We start from the raw sequence: 18912 nt of genomic DNA on the forward strand, positions 1-18912 counted from the left end.
CACGGTATTGAAAGATAAGTTGATACATGCTCCTTTACTCCAACTTCCTGATTTTAATAAGACTTTTGAGGTTGAATTTGATGCTAGTGGAATTGGATTAGGAGGTGTGTTGTTACAAGATGGCAAACCTGTTGCATACTTTTCTGAAAAATTGAGTGGGCCCAGTCTGAACTATTCTGCTTATGATAAAGAATTATATGCTCTTGTTCGAACCTTAGAAACATGGCAACATTATTTATGGCCCAAGGAATTTGTTATACATTTTGATCATGAATCTTTGAAACACATTAAAAGTCAAGCAAAACTGAACCGTAGACAAGCTAAATCGGTTGAATTCATTGAGACTTTCCCTTATGTCATTAAACACAAGAAGGGTAAAGAAAATGTTATTGCTGATGCATTGTCTCGTCGTTATACTGTGCTTTCACAACTTGACTTTAAAATATTTGGTTTGGAGACCATCAAGGATCAATATGTGCATGATACTGAATTTAAAGATGTATTGCAGAATTGTAAGGAAGGCAGAACTTGGAACAATTTACTGTTAACGATGGATTTGTGTTTCGTGCTAACAAGCTATGCATTCCAACTAGCTACGTTCGTCTTTTGTTGTTGAAGGAGGCGCATGGAGGAGGATTAATGGGACACTTTGGCATAAAGAAGACGGAGGATATACTTGCTACACATTTCTTTTGGCCAAAGATGAGACGGGATGTTGAGCATTTTGTTGCTCGCTGCACTACATGTCAAAAAGCTAAGGCACGACTCAATCCTCATGGTTTATATATGCCTTTGCCTGTACCTGGTGTTCCTTGGGAGGATATATCTATGGACTTTGTTTTAGGTTTACCTCGAACAAAGAAGGGGAGGGATAGCATATTTGTTGTCGTGGATAGATTCTCGAAAATGGCACACTTTGTACCATGTCATAAAAGCGATGATGTTGTTAATGTTGCTGATTTGTTCTTTCGTGAAATTATTCGCTTCCATGGTGTGCCAAATACTATTGTTTTAGATCGTGGTACTAAATTTCTTAGCCACTTTTGGAGATGTTTATGGTCTAAGTTGGGGACTAAATTGCTTTTTAGTACTACTTGTCACCCCAAACTAATGGACAAACTGAAGTAGTCAATAGAACATTGTCTACTATGCTTAGGGTTGTTCTGAAGAATAATAAGAAAATGTGGGAAGAGTGCTTGCCTCATATTGAATTTGCTTATAATCGTTCATTGCATTCTACTACAAAGAGGTGCCCTTTTGAAATTGTGTATGGTTTCCTACCTCGAGCACCTATTGACTTGTTGCCTCTTCCATCTTCGGAGAAGGTTAATTTTGATGCTAAACAACGTGTTGAATTGATTTTAAAAATGCATGAGTTAACTAAGGAAAACATTGAGCGTATGAATGCTAAATATAAACTTGCTGGAGATAAGGGTAGAAAACATGTTGTGTTTGCACCTGGAGATCTTGTTTGGTTAAATTTGCGTAAGGATAAGTTTCCTAATTTGTGCAAATCAAAGCTAATGCCACGTGCTGATGGTCCTTTTAAGGTGTTAGAGAAAATAAATGATAATGCATATAAACTTGGGCTGCCTGCAGATTTTGGGGTTAGTCCCACTTTTAACATTTTAGATTTGAAGCCTTATTTGGGCGAGGAAGATGAGCTTCCGTCGAGGACGACTTCATTACAAGAAGGGGAGGACGATGAGGACATCAATACCATTGTTACACCTACAGCCCCTGCTGCTATACATGCTGGGCCAATTACTAGAGCTCGTGCACGCCAATTAAATTATCAGGTACTTTCGTTTCTTGGTAATGATTCTAATGTTCATGAGAATATGATGCTGCCTAAATTGGATACATTTGTTTTGCTTACAAATGAAGGGCCTAGCATGGATAAGAGGGATGAACACTTGAGCAAGACCAAGCATGGAGATGATGGTATGCGCAAGGGGATCAAGAACGGAGTTACAAGTGATGATTTCAGGACTTTGGAGCCACCATAAGGAGTTCATGAAGCCTTGGACGAAATATACAAGATGCCACTTCATAAATTTCGTCCAGAGGCTATTCTAGGTGCTGCGTCACCTTATTATTGGGCCAGGCCCATGTATTTTCGATATACTTAAGTATAGGCTGTTTTTAGAGTCCGTATGTGTGGGGAAACAAGAGTTAGGGTTGGTTTAGGACCCCTCCTCCAAGGGCCACGAAATTCCCCCCTCTTCCTCCATATATACAGCCCTTAGGGCATCGTTTAGACTTTGGGTTTTGTTCAGATTAATAGTTCGCCATAGCTGCAACTTCACGTACTTTGTTTGTGTTCAACGTCCAGACCAAGACATCACAGAACCCCACGTTGATCAATAAAGCTTTCATCTTATATTCGCAATATCCAGATTGCAATCTCAGTTTCTTGCTTGTTCTTCGTTTGCTCACAGGAAATAGACCCTCGTGGTCAGGTTGATCATGCTCCGGCGTGGTCAATAACCCGTCGAAAGTTGGTTTAGCGATTGCTAAGGCGCGACGTCTCACACATTCGTAGTCGGATCGTCAAGGTCGACTCCCACAGAAAACGATAGCCACCATCTTATCGAAACATCGGGACACCTTCGCCTCTATCATCGGCTGGCCCCATTTATTACAGTGGCCATTTAACCTTTGTGTCTCTTCAACTTTTCAATCGTGCCCCACTATTGCGAGAAGCTCACCCACCACGACAAATTCTTAGAGTGTATCATGCCTGGCTCCAATGGAGCTCCGAGCGGCCGCCAACGACGAGCAGCAGTTCACCATGCATGTCGTGGAGGACACCCACAAAAGGTTCATGGAGCTCTCGTTGGTGTACACCAACAACCCAGTCTGGGTGGAGCACTCCATCCGCATCATGGAGCTATTGCTTGCTGAGGAGAAGTACAAGGTGGTCGGGTTCAACCTCAAATACACCCGCGCTCGTGTCGGGTCTCTTCCCAAGGTCGACGTCGCTGAGATGTGCGTGCGCAATCACGTCTTCGTCTACCACTATTGCCTGTCCACAAGGCCTTGCGAGCGTTTCGCCAGGTTTATCAACAGCCCCCACTACATGTTTGCTACGGTGGACATCACCAATGATTTAAAGGTGCTCAAGAATTCGCGCATCACCTGTCTAAATCTTGTCTACATCTAGGGCTAACACAAGATCTAGGGAAGCAACGAGCATGAGAAGGACTCACTGGTTCACCTCGCCAAGGCCACATCGACCCCTACTACGGAGACATGAAGGGTTCCTGCAACAAGGACAAGCGTGCCTAGCACTCGCCCTGGATGGAGAAACTCAACAAAGCTCACGTCCTGTACGAGGCCAATGAGGCGTACACAAGCTACGAGATGTACAAGCGGATCTTTGACATGAGGAAGTGCCTCAGTCCCCAAAACGGCCAGGGATCCAGTCAGAAGCAGAGCAATGGCAAGCATCGTCACAACAAGTATATTATTAGATCCTCGTTTCTCCTAGTTTAGTATGCATGTAATTGCTTACTTTGGTGTGTGGAAATGCTATGTGTGTAGTTACTTGTGTAATTGTCTTCTTAATTTGCTTATGCAATGCGGTCTTTTTAAATATATATGTTGATGCTCTATAGACAGAGCGTAGATGTTGTCTAGACAGAGCAAATCACATCGCACACGGACTAAACAATGGAACCCGCCGGTGATGATTACATCAGTCACTCAAATTTGTATACTAGCAATCATTTTCTCACAACACAGATGGCTTGTTAATAGGAATCGTGTGTGTTCTTATCGGTCTTGCCACACATTTCTGATTAATAACCTATTTCCCGCGTATCACACACATCTTGTTAACTTGAACCGTTTCTATTGTTTTGGATAATCGCAAACAGTTCATCTGAGTGAACTGTATCACTATTGGAATCTGGCATTTTGCCATCTACCACCTCTTTGCCGTCTGCCAGCTGAAGGCGAAGAGGTCCTTTGCCATCAGCTAGTTCTTTGTCGTCCGCCAGCTCACGCCAAAGTTTCTTTGCCGTCAGCTGGCGGATGGCAAAGAGGTGGGTGGGGTCCAGTGGAGGTCTAAATCGTAACGACCCACCAGCCCCACCTCTTTGCCGTCCGCCAACGGACGGCAAAGACTCTTTGCCGACCGCTGGCGGATGGCAAAGAGATGGGTACGTAAACGGGCATCCCACCCCCATCCTCTCCGTCTCTTTCCCGCCGGCACCGACCCCGTCCGCCGTAGCCGGCCACCCCACACCCCTCCCCTACATCGCCCTGACCTCCACCGCGCCCCTGTCGCCCCTTCCATGTCGCCCCCGCCCCTCTCCTGCGTCGCCATCCCCGATCCAGACCCATGCCGCCGCCGCCAACCCCGTCCGCCGTAGCCGGCCGCCCCGCACCCCTCCCCTGCAGTGCCCCGACCTCCACTGCGCCCCTGCCGGCCCTTCCACGTCGGCCAGCCGCGCCGCGGTCGTCTAGCCGCGCCGCCCCGTCCCCTGCGTCGTCGTCCCCGTGCCCTCCCCTACATCGCCGTCCCTGCCCCGTCCAGCCGCGGCCGTCCGGCCTCCCCCTCCACTGGGCCGCCGCCTCCTCCAGCGGCTGCCCTCCCATCCACCGGCCGCCCTGCGCCTCCTCCACCGATGATCCCCTACAGGTGATCTCCTCCCCCCTTTTTTAGTATAGTTTCTTTTAGTTTAGTTTCTGTTTTAGTTATAGTCATAGTTATAGTTATAGTTTCAGTTTAGTTTTAGTTTAGTTTAGTTTAGTTTATTTTAGATTAGTTTTAGTTTTAGTTTATAAGAAGAAGAAGAGTAGAAGGAGGAGGAGGAGGGAGGAAGAGGAGGAGGGAGAAGAAGAAATAATAATAATAAGAAGAAGACGAAGAGGAGGAGGAGAAGAAGAATAAGAAAAGAAGAAGAAGACGAAAAAGGAGAAGAGGAGGAGGAGGAGGAGGAAGAAGAAGAAGAACAAGAAGAAGAAGAAGAAGAAGAAGAAGAGAAGAAGAAAAGGAAAAAACAGAAAGAAGAAGAAGAAGAAAAATACACCCAGACACCCAGACACCACACCCCGACCCACACATCGACCCCGACCCTGACACCCTGACACCTCGACCCCGACCCCGACCCCGACACCCCGATCCCGACCCCTGACTCCCAACACCCTGACACCACACCCCGACACCCAGACACCACCCCCCGTCACCTTGACACCCCGATCTACCCCGACACCCTGGCACCACACCCCGACCCCGACCCCGACGGGGTCATATATTTGTGAATTATGAGTTAGGTCATATATTTTTCGATTTTGTTATGCAAAACAACATATATATATATATATATATATATATTTGTGTTGACCGGGTGGATTTAAATTTGCAGTTGTTTCGTCGCTGTGAGGGTGTGGTGTTTGACGAGCTCCGCCCCTGCGTTCGCTGGTGAGCACAAATGACATCTCCTCCTCCCGCCCTTCATTTGCTCTGTTCCGATCTTCGTGCCGATGAAACTTGCTAGCTATAGGTGTCAATCATCAGTATGCGTAACCACTATGCGTCTCCCGTTCGAAAGGGTTACATCTATAAATATGCCTGCATTTGCATATTTCTAATCGTAATTCTTTCGAATTGTCCAACGTTATCCATGGATAACCCGAGTATGTGTAGATTGGGTGCATTTTCCCATATGCTCTACTCCGGATCTGATGCAGAATTTCGTTAGTGCCTCCCTGTTGTTCTCCGGGTACACATCCTCTGTGCTTATTGCCAACACGTGTATCAGGAGAACAACAAGGAGGTGCTGCCAAAATTTTGTGTTGGATCTGGAGCACAGCATGGGAAAACGAACCCAATCTACACATACTTGGGTGGGATTAGGACCTATCTTTACCTATTAGCGTGTAGGTTGCATGGACATAATAAAACTGACAAACTCCATTAACTGACGGATATGATTTGCTTAATTATGTATATATTTCTTGTGTGTCCAGTAAGAAGTCAATATGAGTGATCGTGCGTGGATATACACCGGTTACACTAGACAGAAAGTTTGGGCCGAGGAATGGTTAACAAAAACCAAGGGGTTTGTTAGAGCCGCATTTGCAAATGGCAAGAAATTAAGCTGGTGCCCCTGTGTCTGGTGCGACAACTATAATAAGAGGGACGATCTTGAAATGAGTAAAGACCTACATAAGTTTGGTTTTACGCCTGGTTACACGGTCTGGACATTTCATGGTGAGTCTGCCCAATGTGCTAGAGCCGAGGTGGTCTGTCGTCGCACCGACGAGCATGGTACCAGGATGGAAGACTTGGTGCAAGACTTTGATGATGCTCGGGACTCAGACGAGGAGATGGAGGAATATGCAAAGGCCTTCACTGAAATGTTGGAGTCCTCAAAACGTCCTCTCCACGAGCACACTGAGCTTTGTCAGCTGGATGCCATCTCACAAATAATGGCTTTGAAGGCTCAATTGAACTTGGGCAGAGAATGCTACGACGCGATGATGACAGTATTCGGATGATTTCTGCCCAAAGGCCATGTGCTACCTAAAATCCTGTACCAGTCAAACAAAATCCTCCGTGCTCTTAAGACGCCCTACGAGAAGATACATGCCTGTGAGAAAGGATGTGTCTTATTTAGGCTTTAGTATGAGGACTTGAACTATTGTCCCATTTGCAATTCTTCTAAGTATGTTGTGGTAGACAAAGGTATGGGTGAGAAGACGCGGACCAAAATACCCGTTAATGTTCTTCGGTATATGCCAATCATACCAAGACTTCAACGTCTTTTCATGGTCAAAGAGACGGCCATACAGATGACATGGCACTAAACGGGCAAAAGAACCGAGCTAGATGCAGATGGGAATGTGATGATGGTGCACACATCGGATGGTGAAGCGTGGAAGCGCTTCGATGCATTACATAAGGAAAAAATGGCAGATCCAAGGCATCCTCGAGTTGCCATCAACACGGATGGGTTTAGTGTGTTTGGTCAGGAGGCAGCTCATATAGTTGTTGGCCCGTGTTTATCATTCCATTAAATCTTCCCCCGGGCAGATTATGCAAAGAAAGAACATTTTGCTGACGTTGATAATTCCAGGGCCCAACTATCCGGGGAAGAATATGAATGTGTACATGTAGCCGCTTAAGGACGAATTGCAAGAAGCTTGGGATAATGGGTTCAAGACATACAACGCCTTTAGCAAGCAGAACTTCATAATGCATGTCTGGTACATGTACTCGATGCATGACTTGCCGGCGTATGCACTATTCGTTGGCTGGTGTGTGCATATAAGGTTCCCGTGCCCTACATGCAAGGGAGCTCTTGAGTTTCGTTAGCTGACGGCAGGGCACAAGTATGCTTGCTTCGACTTGCATAGACCGTTTCTAGATTCTCGCCATGAAGAACTTTATCAAAGGTAGAGTTGTCAAACACTCTGCACCACCTGCGTTGACAGGCCAACAGACCCTAGATCGGTTAAACGCTCTCGAGCCAGATCCAGAGCTTCCAGGGTATTTCAAGGGGTATAATAAGGAACACACCTGGACTCACAAGACATGCTTGTGGGATCTGCCTTACTTCAAAGACCTCCTTTGCCCACACAACATCTACGTGATGCACACTGAAAAAGAATATCGCCGAAGCCATTTTTGGTACATTGTTCGGCATAGAGGGGAAATGAAAGGATAATACTAAGGCTAGAGTCGATCAAGAGGAGCTATGTGATAGACCATTACAAAACATGCAAGAACCGAAAGGAAAGTGGAACTGGATGAAGCCAAAGGCATGGTTCAATCTTGGAAGGCCAGCTATGGGGGAAATTATTTTGTGGGTGAAAATGCAGTTGATGTTCCCCGATGGGTATGCAAAAAATCTAAAGAGGGGAGCAAGTCTTGAAAAATTGAAAGTATTTGGTCTAAAAAGTCATGATTGGCACATATGGATTGAGCGGATAATGTCGGTGATGTTGCGTGGCTTCATCCCTGAGGATGAATGGCTAGTACTGACAGAGCTGAGCTATTTCTTCCGTGTTCTTTGTGCGAAAGAACTATTGGTTGGCCTCCTAGAAGAAATGCAAAAGTTGGCGCCAGAGTTGATCTGCAAGTTAGAGATGATCTTTCCACCAAGCTTCTTTAATCCAATGCAACACTTGATTTTCCATCTCCCGACCGAGCCAAGATTGGAGGGCCCATGCAAAATCGTTGGTGGTACTCAACTGAGAGGATGCAGAAGACGCTTCTAGCAAAATGTAAAAATAAATGTAGATGTGAGGCATCGATGGCCGAGGCATTCATCACTTAGGAGGCGGCAAACTTCATGACAACACACTACGAAGCCAAAAATCGTCATTTGCATAATCCGAAGCCTCGGTACTATACTGATGGTAGTGAGGACTCCTTTTCAGATGATAGCTACAGTGACGACGAGCTGGTTGAGAAGGGCAAGAAGGTCTACAAGCGTGGCTGTACAAAGCACCCACCCGTGCCGATGACCCCCGACCAGAGGTGGTTGATTGCGCCTAATGGGTTGAAGTAAGTGCATTTACTATTTTTTAACCTTTTGCCTTCATGTTTCTTCAAATTAATATCTAATGTGTTGGCCTTGTCATACTGCAGGGGATGGGTACACCCCCGTGGTGTCCGCAGGCCCAACCAGGTCCTTGGTGTGCTTTGTCGGCATCACTTCCCTGGGTGGGTCATGTTGCCCGCTGAGGGTCAGGTTCCACAGCTAGCACTGAACTGGGAGCTATACTCGATTGCTCCGTCCCCGCCGGAGGAGATGATCGCTGGTGTCTTGTGCGAGACGGTGGCTGACATTGTGTTCCATCAGTTTTGGGTAAGTTCTCCTTTACAGAATTAAAAATCAACACTACCTAGTGATTGTACTAATTAGTGTTGTCTTTTTTGATTGCAGACCTTCTACAAGGTTTCAGAGGGAGAGAGGGAGGCCTCGTCTATGGTTGTCGAAGCCGAGTGCAAGCGCCTACTTCAGAACTTATGGCACGAGGCTCGGGTGCATGCCGTTCGAGACTACTACACCTCGAAGGGTAATAGGAGGGCCAAGTCGAAGTGTCACAACAAGTTTCTGAGTAAGGAGAAGTACATGTAGGTAATTACCTATTCTTAAAGCCTGGAACTTAGTTTTCTTGATTTGATTCGTAGGTGTAGCGCTAAAATTTCTCTTGAATAACTTAGGTGCCCCCGAGATGGTGTGCGGATAAGGTGGACTGTTGGGAGGCGTTGGTGGTTGTGTGGTGCTCTCCTCAATGGCTAGTCAAACACCATAGGGCCAAGGATAAGCGTGACCAAATGGAAGGTGTGCCAAACCATCAAGGGAGCTCCAACCTGTTTGAGTACGGGGATCACTCGGTATGTGGTTTTCTACATGATTCATGCAATTTCATTCTTCATGCTAGAATTTTTCCCTTCCAAAATGACTTAATATACTTAGTTAGTTAAAAATGGCATAACTACCTTGGATAGTTCATTTATGACATAATTAGCTCTAAAATGACATAATAACCTTAGATAGCTCTATAAAATAACTAAATATGCTTTACTTAGTTAAAAAATGGCATAACTACCTAGGATAGCTAAATAATGACCTAAACTAATCTTAGCTAGTTCATTTATGACATATTTAACTCTAAAATGACATAATAACCTTAGATAGCTCTACAAAATGACTTAATATGCTTTAGTTAGTTAAAAATGGCATAACTACCTTGGATAGCTCAATAACGAACTAAACTAATCTTAGCAAGTTCATTCATGAAATAATTAGCTCTAATATGACATATAACCTTAGATAGCTCTATACAATGCCTAAATATGCTTTAGTTAGCTAAAAATGGCATAACTACCTAGGATAGCTCAACAATGACATAATTAGCATACTTTGGTCAAAAATGGCATAATAATCTTGGTTCCCTCCAAAATGACCTGAACTTAGCTTATTTTCCTCGAAAATGACATAATAACCTTACTTAGCTACAAAATGACCTATTTTTACATAGCAATATCATTCTTCATGATAGCTTGAGCCCTTAACTAATATTTTCTTCCTCTCTCTCAGGCGCGCCACAACAAGAAGCCTGTGCCAAATCTGTTTGACCTCTATGGCATGGCCCATACTGCCTCGTACAAGAAGGCCAAGCCATTCTCGGAGTCTGACCTAGATCATCCAGAGAGCTTCACCAACATCTCCTCCCACCACAAGATAATGGAATACAGAGACGAGGGGAAGGCGAGGAAAGGGGAGGACTTTAACTTGGGCCAGGATCCTTTTGATACAGAGCTGGTGATGATATCTGGTGGCGGGAGGTCCCATGGCTCCATAGCCATTGGTGATGGACTGATACGTTGTCCTAGGACTCTCCCGCAGATCAAGAAGTGCCAGAGTAGCTCTGATCCTGAGATAACGCCACATGCACGGCCCGCGCAGTTCTCCATGGTGGCTAGTCATACGAACTCTCTCACCTTTCCTCCATTACATTGTGTGTGCGTCCGTCGATGATTAGAATGCTAATGAGGACTGGTGTGTTGTAGGCATTGGTTGAGAAAGAGAGATTGAACACCCAGGTGCTTTTGGAGGAGGCGAAAAGGGAGGCGACGGAAAGGGAGAGGACGGCTAAGCTATTGGAAGAGGAGAGGAACTAGAACAAGGCGTCTCACCAGTCCCTATACGAGCTCCTCGTGGTACGTTTCTCATGCATATTAGCCAAATCATGCACGTAATGTTCGCATTGATAACTAATATGACTGACTCGTGAGAACCAAATGTGCAGACCGTATGTGAGAAAAACGGCCAGACCCCTCCGCCGATGCCCCAGATTGCTCCGGCAATCACGGTGAGTTTGATTTGAATGGTCGTTAGTTACTAGTATTCACATTTCAGTTTCATCATGCTAACGAGACATTATTGGAAATGATCTTTGGTGCAGCATGCCTCCCGACAAGCATCGACCAATCCTTCTGCGTCTGGCAATGGCGGAACCCCGACCGGTCCTTCACCTCCGTCTACCACTGGCGCAGCCCCGACCGTTTCTTCACCTCCGTGATAACAACATTTTCATTCTTATTTAGCCTTTTTAGTCCATTTAAGACATTATTTAGCCTATTTAGTCCACAAATGACATAATAAGATGAAGAAAATCAAGGAAGAGGAAGAAAAGAAGGAACAGGAAGAATAGAAGAAGAAGAATAGTTCTTCTTCTTCTTCTTCTTTTCTTCTTCTTCTTCTTCTTCTTCATCATCTTCTCCTCCTCTTACTTGTTTGTATTCGTAAATGGCATAATAACCTTGCTAACCTCATAAATGTCATATACTTAGCTTGTTGTCCTCTAAAATGACAGCATAAGCTTAGTTAGGTCAAAAATGGCATAATTAGCTAGATTAGCTCAAAAATGACCAAGTTTACCTAGGTTAGCTCCAATATGATCCATTTAACCCACGTTAGCTCCAAAATGACTTATTTACCTAGCTTAGCTCTAAATTGACCTACACACTTAGCATTTTTACCTACCTTAGCCCAAAAATGGCATTTTAACCTACATTAGTTAGAAAATAAGAAGATAAAGAATAGGAGAGGAGAGAAAGAAAGAGAAGATAAATTCTTCTTTTTATTTTCCTCCTCTTCCTTTTCTTCTATCTAGTGTTCTTCTTCTTCTAACTTTCATCTTTCCCATTTTGCGGATTTTCTTTAGATGAGTAAGCTTGCATTGATGGAGTGTACTATTCTTCTGGTGCTTCCTTGTTGTTTATGAAAACTTGTTTGGATATGCATGTCTATATGGATATGTTGTTGGAAACTTGTTTCTGGATATGTGTGTTTATATGGATATGTTGGATAGGATGGACATTGTTGAACTGTGTTGTTGGATATGTTGGATTTGATGAAATATGTTATTGGACATGTTGTTATATGTTGTTGGATATGTTTGATATGTATGTATGTATATTTGTGTATGAAATCCTGTCAAATTAAATGGATTCAAATAAAAACAGGGGATATATAGCCTCTTTGCCGTCTGCTAGCGGACAACAAAGAGGACACGTGGCAGCTACCTGTAGAAACTGGGAAAACTAGGCTGACATTCGAATCTTTGCCGTTAACTACCAGATGGCAAAGTGTCCAAATAGGCCTGGCAAATAGGGCCAGCTATGCCATCCGCTCAAAGCACTTTGCCATCAACTAGCCGACGGCATAGCTGGCCACGTGGCAACTTCCCAGTGCTGGCCGAGCTAAGCTCCTTGCCGTCTATCAGCAGACGGCAAAGAGCATTTCCCCTTTGCCGTCTGCTGGCGGACGACAAATCCCGCCGTTAACCCCTAACGCCCGTCACCCCACCCCACTGTCGTCCATGATCTTTGCCGTCTGGTGGCCTCCGATGGCGGACAACACAACCCTTTGCCGGCACTCGTTTAGCCGGACAGTTTGCCGTCCGCGATGCATGTGTTTGCCATCCGCCATGGCATACCGCAAACAAGTTGATTCTAGTAGTGTATGACGTATATCGCACACACCTTGATCTGGCTGACCGTTTCTATTGTGTTGCCTAATAACACACAGTTCATCCTAGTGAACCATATGCCATATATCACACACACCTTCATCTATCTGACCGTTTCTGCTGTTATGCTCATCACAAACAGTTAATTCGAGTGAACCGTATGCCCCGCATTGCACATGCGACTAAAATCTGAACCATGTTTGATGTATCCGCCATCGCAAACGTTTTGTATCTTTTTTGACGGATATTTTACATCTTTGTTTGCAATTAATGCATCACACATAGTTTCTTCGAAGGGTCTCTAATTATAGTGTCGTGTTAGCAGCATCCTGCAATAGTGAGGATAAGGAGAAGACGACATTCATTACTACGTGTGGTATGTACTGCTTTGTACGGATGCCTTTCGGATTAAAGAGTGTCGGAGCAATATTTGCAAGGGCTGTGCAAATTGGTTTTCGTTCCCAGCTACACAGAAATGTGGAAGCTTATATGGATGATATAGTGGTCAAAAACAGGTACAAGGATTCCCTGATCCAAGATTTAGAAGAAACATTCACAAATATGTGCAATATCAACTTGAAGCTCAACCCTTGTAAGTGTCAGTTTGGTGTCGCGTTTGGCAAGCTTCTCTAGTTCTTTGTATCTCAACATGGAGTTGAAGCCAGCCCCGACAAGATGAAAGGAATTGAGCTGTTGGAGGCACGGAAGCATTTCAAGGATGTGATGTGTCTTGCTGGTTGCGTAGCAGTTCTAAGCAGGTTCATCTCCAAGTCAGCTAAGCGTGCCTTGCCATTTTTCAAAATCTTCAAAAAGGCAGGTCCAATGCAATGGACCCCTAAAGCAGGGGCTACGCACCAAGACTTGAAGGAGCACCTCTCCCTCTCTGCGAGTACTAGTTGCGCCAATTCCAGGAGAGTCGTTGTTTCTATACCTAGCGACAACCAATCAAGTGGTCAGTGTTGCAATAGTGGCCGAGAGGGAAGCCGAAGACAAAGAGATAGAAACTACAGAACCTCAAGACAACAAGCCAGAATCTTCAGGTGCCGTCAACCCAAGTTCAGCGCAAGCAAAGGAGAGAGAACATCAAGTTGTGAAGAAGAAGAAGAAGAAGACGGTGCATCGCCTAGTGTACATTGTTAGTTCCCTTCTTCAGGGGGCTGGGTCAAGGTACTCCGGTGTGCAGAAGTTGCTATTTGGCCTCCTTATGGCCTCAAGGAAGTTCCGCCATTACTTCCAAGCACATTAGATCACTGTCGTCACTCTCTTTCCACTGCAGCGCATCTTGAGAAATCTAGAAGCCACTGGCAGGATAGTGGAGTGCGTGTTGGAGCTGTCGAGCTTTGATTAGAAGTTGGAAAGTACATCAACAATTCGAAGAAGAGCCTTGGCAGAGTTCATTACAGAATGGACACCAACCCCAGACAAAGAAATATCATAGACCTTGCTTCCCGACAAGGAAGGGCCCCAGGATTGGATCATGTACTTTGATGGTGCTTTCTCACTCTAGGGCGCCGGTGCTGGAGTGCTACTTCTAGCACCCACCGGAGAGCATCTCAAGTATATAGTTCAAATGAAGTTTTCCCGGGAGCAGGCCACCAACAACACTGTTGAGTATGAAGGATTGCTTGCCGGACTCCGCATTGCAATTGACCTTGGCATCACAAAGTTGATCATGAGAGGCGACTTGCAGTTGGTGGTAAAACAAGTGAACAAGGATTACCGCAGCCCGTTGATGGAGATGTATGTGTACGAAGTGAGGAAGTTGGAAACACAGTTTGACTGTGTGTAGGCAGAGCATGTTCCTCGCACTGAGAACAACATTGACAGTGACATTTCGAAGCATGCCACCAAGAAATTACCTGTGGAACCATGTACCTTTGTGCTCCTTCTGAAGCAACCTTCAGTTGCATCCTCAATGAGGCCAAACAAGAGAAGAGAGTAGAATTCTGGCAAGTACTTTCGGTAGAGCTTCCTACAACCACCGGGAAGAAAGCTGTCGAAAACAACCAAATGCTTGTCGATGAGCAGCAGGCTTTGGCAGGTCATGATGCCCTTGCTATCAAGACAAGTGCTCCCACAGCGGAATAGATGCCTTTGGTCCTTGTCATCGAGCCACAGGCTCTGGCATGGGCACAACAGATTGTCCATTACCTTCAGACAGGTCAACTACCCGATGTACAAGAAGAAGCTGAGAAAGTTGCCTGACAATCAAGTATGTATCAGTTTGTTGATAGCATTCTATTCAAAAAACGATCGAATGGGGTGAAACTTAAGTTCATTTACTGGGAAGATGGATAGAAGCTGGTGGCAGAGATACATGAAGGGGTGTGTGGCTCCCTGATGCGGAGCATCCCAAGGTCATCCCCATGGACCTACCTACCTCTCCTACTACACCACTTGGACCAATGACACGAGCTCGAGCGAAGGCTACCGAAGATAAGTGAACTCACTCCTCTCCGAACTACCACCTTCCATGCATGAAAATTGGCTACTACCTCAAGTGGAAACCCTATATGTGATCAGGTGCTTGGAGGAAAGCGACAGACCAACTGCACTCAACTGACTAGACGGTGAGGACACCAAGTCAATGGGACAAGAAGAAGAACTGCTCGAAGTTCCCAGGCTCCGGATGACCAACGAACCCCGAACGTCCGACGACCTCCAGGCCCCGGAAGTCCAGCCCTCTCCGGATGACCGACACTTCCACAACCGAGCCAAAACTTCGGACTTCCGAAGCTCTATGGATGACTGACGCCCCGGATGTCCGACCCTGACCGGACGTCCGATCGAATACCACCCGAGCCGAATCTACAGACGTCCGATAGGCACCGGACGTCGAGACCCTCGCTAGCCTCAGACGACCGATGACTCCGGGACGTCTGACGCCTGTGTGCTGTTAAGTGATGGGCCGCAGTGAAACGCCCTCGATGCGGCTATATCTCCCACGTGTAGAAGCACGACTTAGAGGCATAACCGCATTGAAAGCAATGTCGCAAGTGAGGTAATCTTCACACAACCCATGGAATACATAAGGGAAAAGATACATAGTTGGCTTACAATCGCCACTTCAAACAATTACAGGAATAAAGCATTACATCATCCAGATACAATCAAGGTCTGACTACGGACCAAAATAAAAGAAGACTACCCCAACTGCTACACAGATCCCCGATCGACCCCAACTGGGCTCCACTACTGATCAACTAGAACGAAACAACATGAAGGATGAGATCTTCAACGAGCTCCTCCTTGAGCTAGGTTGCGTCATTTTCATGGTTCAACGGCACCCGCAAGCTGGTTTTGGAAGTATCTGTGAGTCACGGGGACTCAACAATCTCACACCCTCGTGATCAAGACTATTTAAGCTCATAGGAAGGGTAAAAGGTACGAGGTGGAGCTGCAGCAAGCGACTAGCATATATGGTGGCTAACCTATTCGCAAAAGAGAGCGAGAAGAGAAGGCAAAAGCACGGTCGAACAACTATGATCAAGAAGTGATCCTAGAACAACCTACGTCAAGTATAACCCCAACACCATGTTCACTTCCCGGACCCCGCCGAGAAGAGACCATCACGGTAACACACGCGGTTGATGTATTTTAATTAAGATCAAATTCAGGTTTTCTACAACCGGACATTAACAAATTCCCATCTGCCTATAACCACGGGCACGGCTTTCGAAAGTTCAAGTCCCTGCAGGGGTGTCCCAACTTAGCCCATTACAAGCTCTCACGGTCAACAAAGGATATTCCTTCTCCCAAGACATTCCGATCAGACTCGGCATCCAGGTTACAAGACATTTCGACAATGGTAAAACAAGTCCAGCAACACCGCCCGAATGTGCCGACAAATCCCGATAGGAGCTGCACATATCTCGTTCTCAGGGCACACTCAGATGAGCTCTCCATACAACTGAAACCAAACCTCAAGTTTCCCCGAGGGGGCACTGCACAGGGCTCTAGTTTGGACCAACACTCAGAGGAGCACTGGCCCGGGGGGGAAAAAGAAAAGGCTAGGTGGCGAATGGTAAAACCAATACTAGGCATTGCTGGAGGAGTTTTATTCAAGGAAAACTGTCAAGGGGTTCCCATTATAACCCAACCGCGTAAGGAACGCAAATCCGGGAACATAACACCGATATGACGGAAACTAGGGCGGCAAGAGTGGAACAAAACACCAGGCATAAGGCCGAGCCTTCCACCCTTTACCAAGTATATAGATGCATTAATTAAATAAGAGATATTGTGATACCCAACAAAATATCCATGTTCCAAACAAGGAACAAGCTCCAATCTTCACCTGCAACTAACAACGCTATAAGAGGGGCTGAGCAAAGGGGTAACATAGCCAAACAACGGTTTGCTAGGACAAGGTGGGTTAGAGGCTTGGTTTAACAATATGGGAGGCATGATAAGCAAGTGGTAGGTATCGCAGCATAGGCATGGCAAAAGAGCGAGCAACTAGCAAGCAAAGATAGAAGTGATTTCGAGGGTATGGTTATCTTGCCTGAAATCCGGCAAGGAAGAAGAACGGGTCCACGAAGAAGACAAACGGACGCAGTCGAATGGGTCCTCACAAACGCGACGTTACCGAAACCAACCCGAAGAAGCAACACCGGAAAGAAGCACACAACATAGTAAGCAACCATCACATGAACATGGTATGATGCGGGATGCGGTATGTGATGCATATGCATAATTTGCAAAGGAATGATTGAAACTGACCTCAACGTGGAAATCCAAGAGTGCCACTGGAAAGGTGAGGTGATTTCGGTTGAAATCGATATAAAGATCACCCGAATGGGATGCATGGTTTGAAAATGGCAAGCAAAACAAATATGACACCGGTCTGCGATAATCAGCGAGTAGCCAACTAAATGCACCAAGATAATTCTGCTACAGCACTCAAACATGACAACAAAATACATGGCAGGGATCCACTCATGAAGCTTGACAAAAGATGAACACTGAGCTACGGATAATTCATCCATTAACAGGTTCAAACAAGCATGGCAAAAGTGCAAATGATAACAGGTTTCAGACTTAGTGAAATTAACACAAGTCTGGAATTTATCATCAGGAAGCACATTTTAGAGCATGAAAACTATATGCTACAGGAACATAACATGGCAAAGCAAGGCATGACATGAAGCTACTCAAAGCACTTAACAAACGTCCCTTAGTGACCTTGAGCCAAAAGGAATCAGAAAATACAATTGCAAGCATGTGAACATGGCAAAAACATAAACAGATTCAGACTTAGTGAAAAACTAGAGCATGCAAATCAGTTAACAAGTAGGCATGTTTACGAGCTCGATGCACTCACTACGAGGCATTGCATGATAATATAAGCATATACTCATCAAGAAGACATAGCATAGAAGCTAGACATGGAAAGAACAATAACATATCATGCACGGATCAATACCAACATCCTCGGCAAAATCGCTAATCATGTCAACAATCTGCCCGGATTATTTTATAGCGAAAGTAGAGCTCGATTGACTCAAGCTAGGGTGCTCCATAATTGCAAACAAAGACATCGATGGATATAGCACCACAATGTTAACAAAATATCCTTACTGAATATCCTCAAAAGAGGCACAGATCACTAGGAAACAACATGAACATATGGCATAACGACAAAATCAGGACAAGGACTTTGTGAAATTCTAAGTCCCTGAAATAAACATTACCGATTACGCTACTTTGCAAGCTAGTGCTAGTCAACACAAATATCACAAAAATACATGGCAAGCACCTATGTAAAGATGGCATGGCATCTAACAAAACACATGTAGAGCTTAGGATCATATCATGCACACATTAATCATTGCAAAAATGACAAATAGCTATTTGATGAAACAGATCTGACAAATTCACCACATAGCCCTCTGCCAACAGCATTTCGGGCATCAATATGAGCTCAAATGAAAATGATGCAATGAGATGAAATGATGTACTCGTCGGGGCGAACATTTTGATGTGCTACACACACAAATCGGAGCTACGGATGCAGAGATACCATGCGATGAAGATAGCATAAAACATAGCAAATCTGGGGACTTCGAAGAAATTTGGACCTCTCCGGGAAAAGTCAACCCGAGACGGAGACATGCGGGACGGAGGGATCCGGATCTCGGCGAGTGTGTTTGGTTCAGGGAATTGGTGTATCTGATCCACCTTGCCGGATCGGATCTGGAGCGGATTCCGGCGAGGTGGGCGCGGACTCCGGCGAGCTTGGGCGCCGGCGAGGAGGAGATCCGATGGCGGGGCTGGCCAGGTCCGGCCGGTCGGCGCCAGATCCGGGCACGGCAGCGCGCGGTTGGGCACGGGAAGGCGGAGGCGAGGTCCGACAGGGCCTGGGCGGCGGTTGGCGGCGGGGTGCTCGCGCCGGCGACGAGGGCGTGGGTC

This window comes from Triticum aestivum, chromosome 5A (genome assembly GCF_018294505.1).
Source record: "Triticum aestivum cultivar Chinese Spring chromosome 5A, IWGSC CS RefSeq v2.1, whole genome shotgun sequence".
Taxonomy (NCBI): Eukaryota; Viridiplantae; Streptophyta; class Magnoliopsida; order Poales; family Poaceae; genus Triticum; species Triticum aestivum.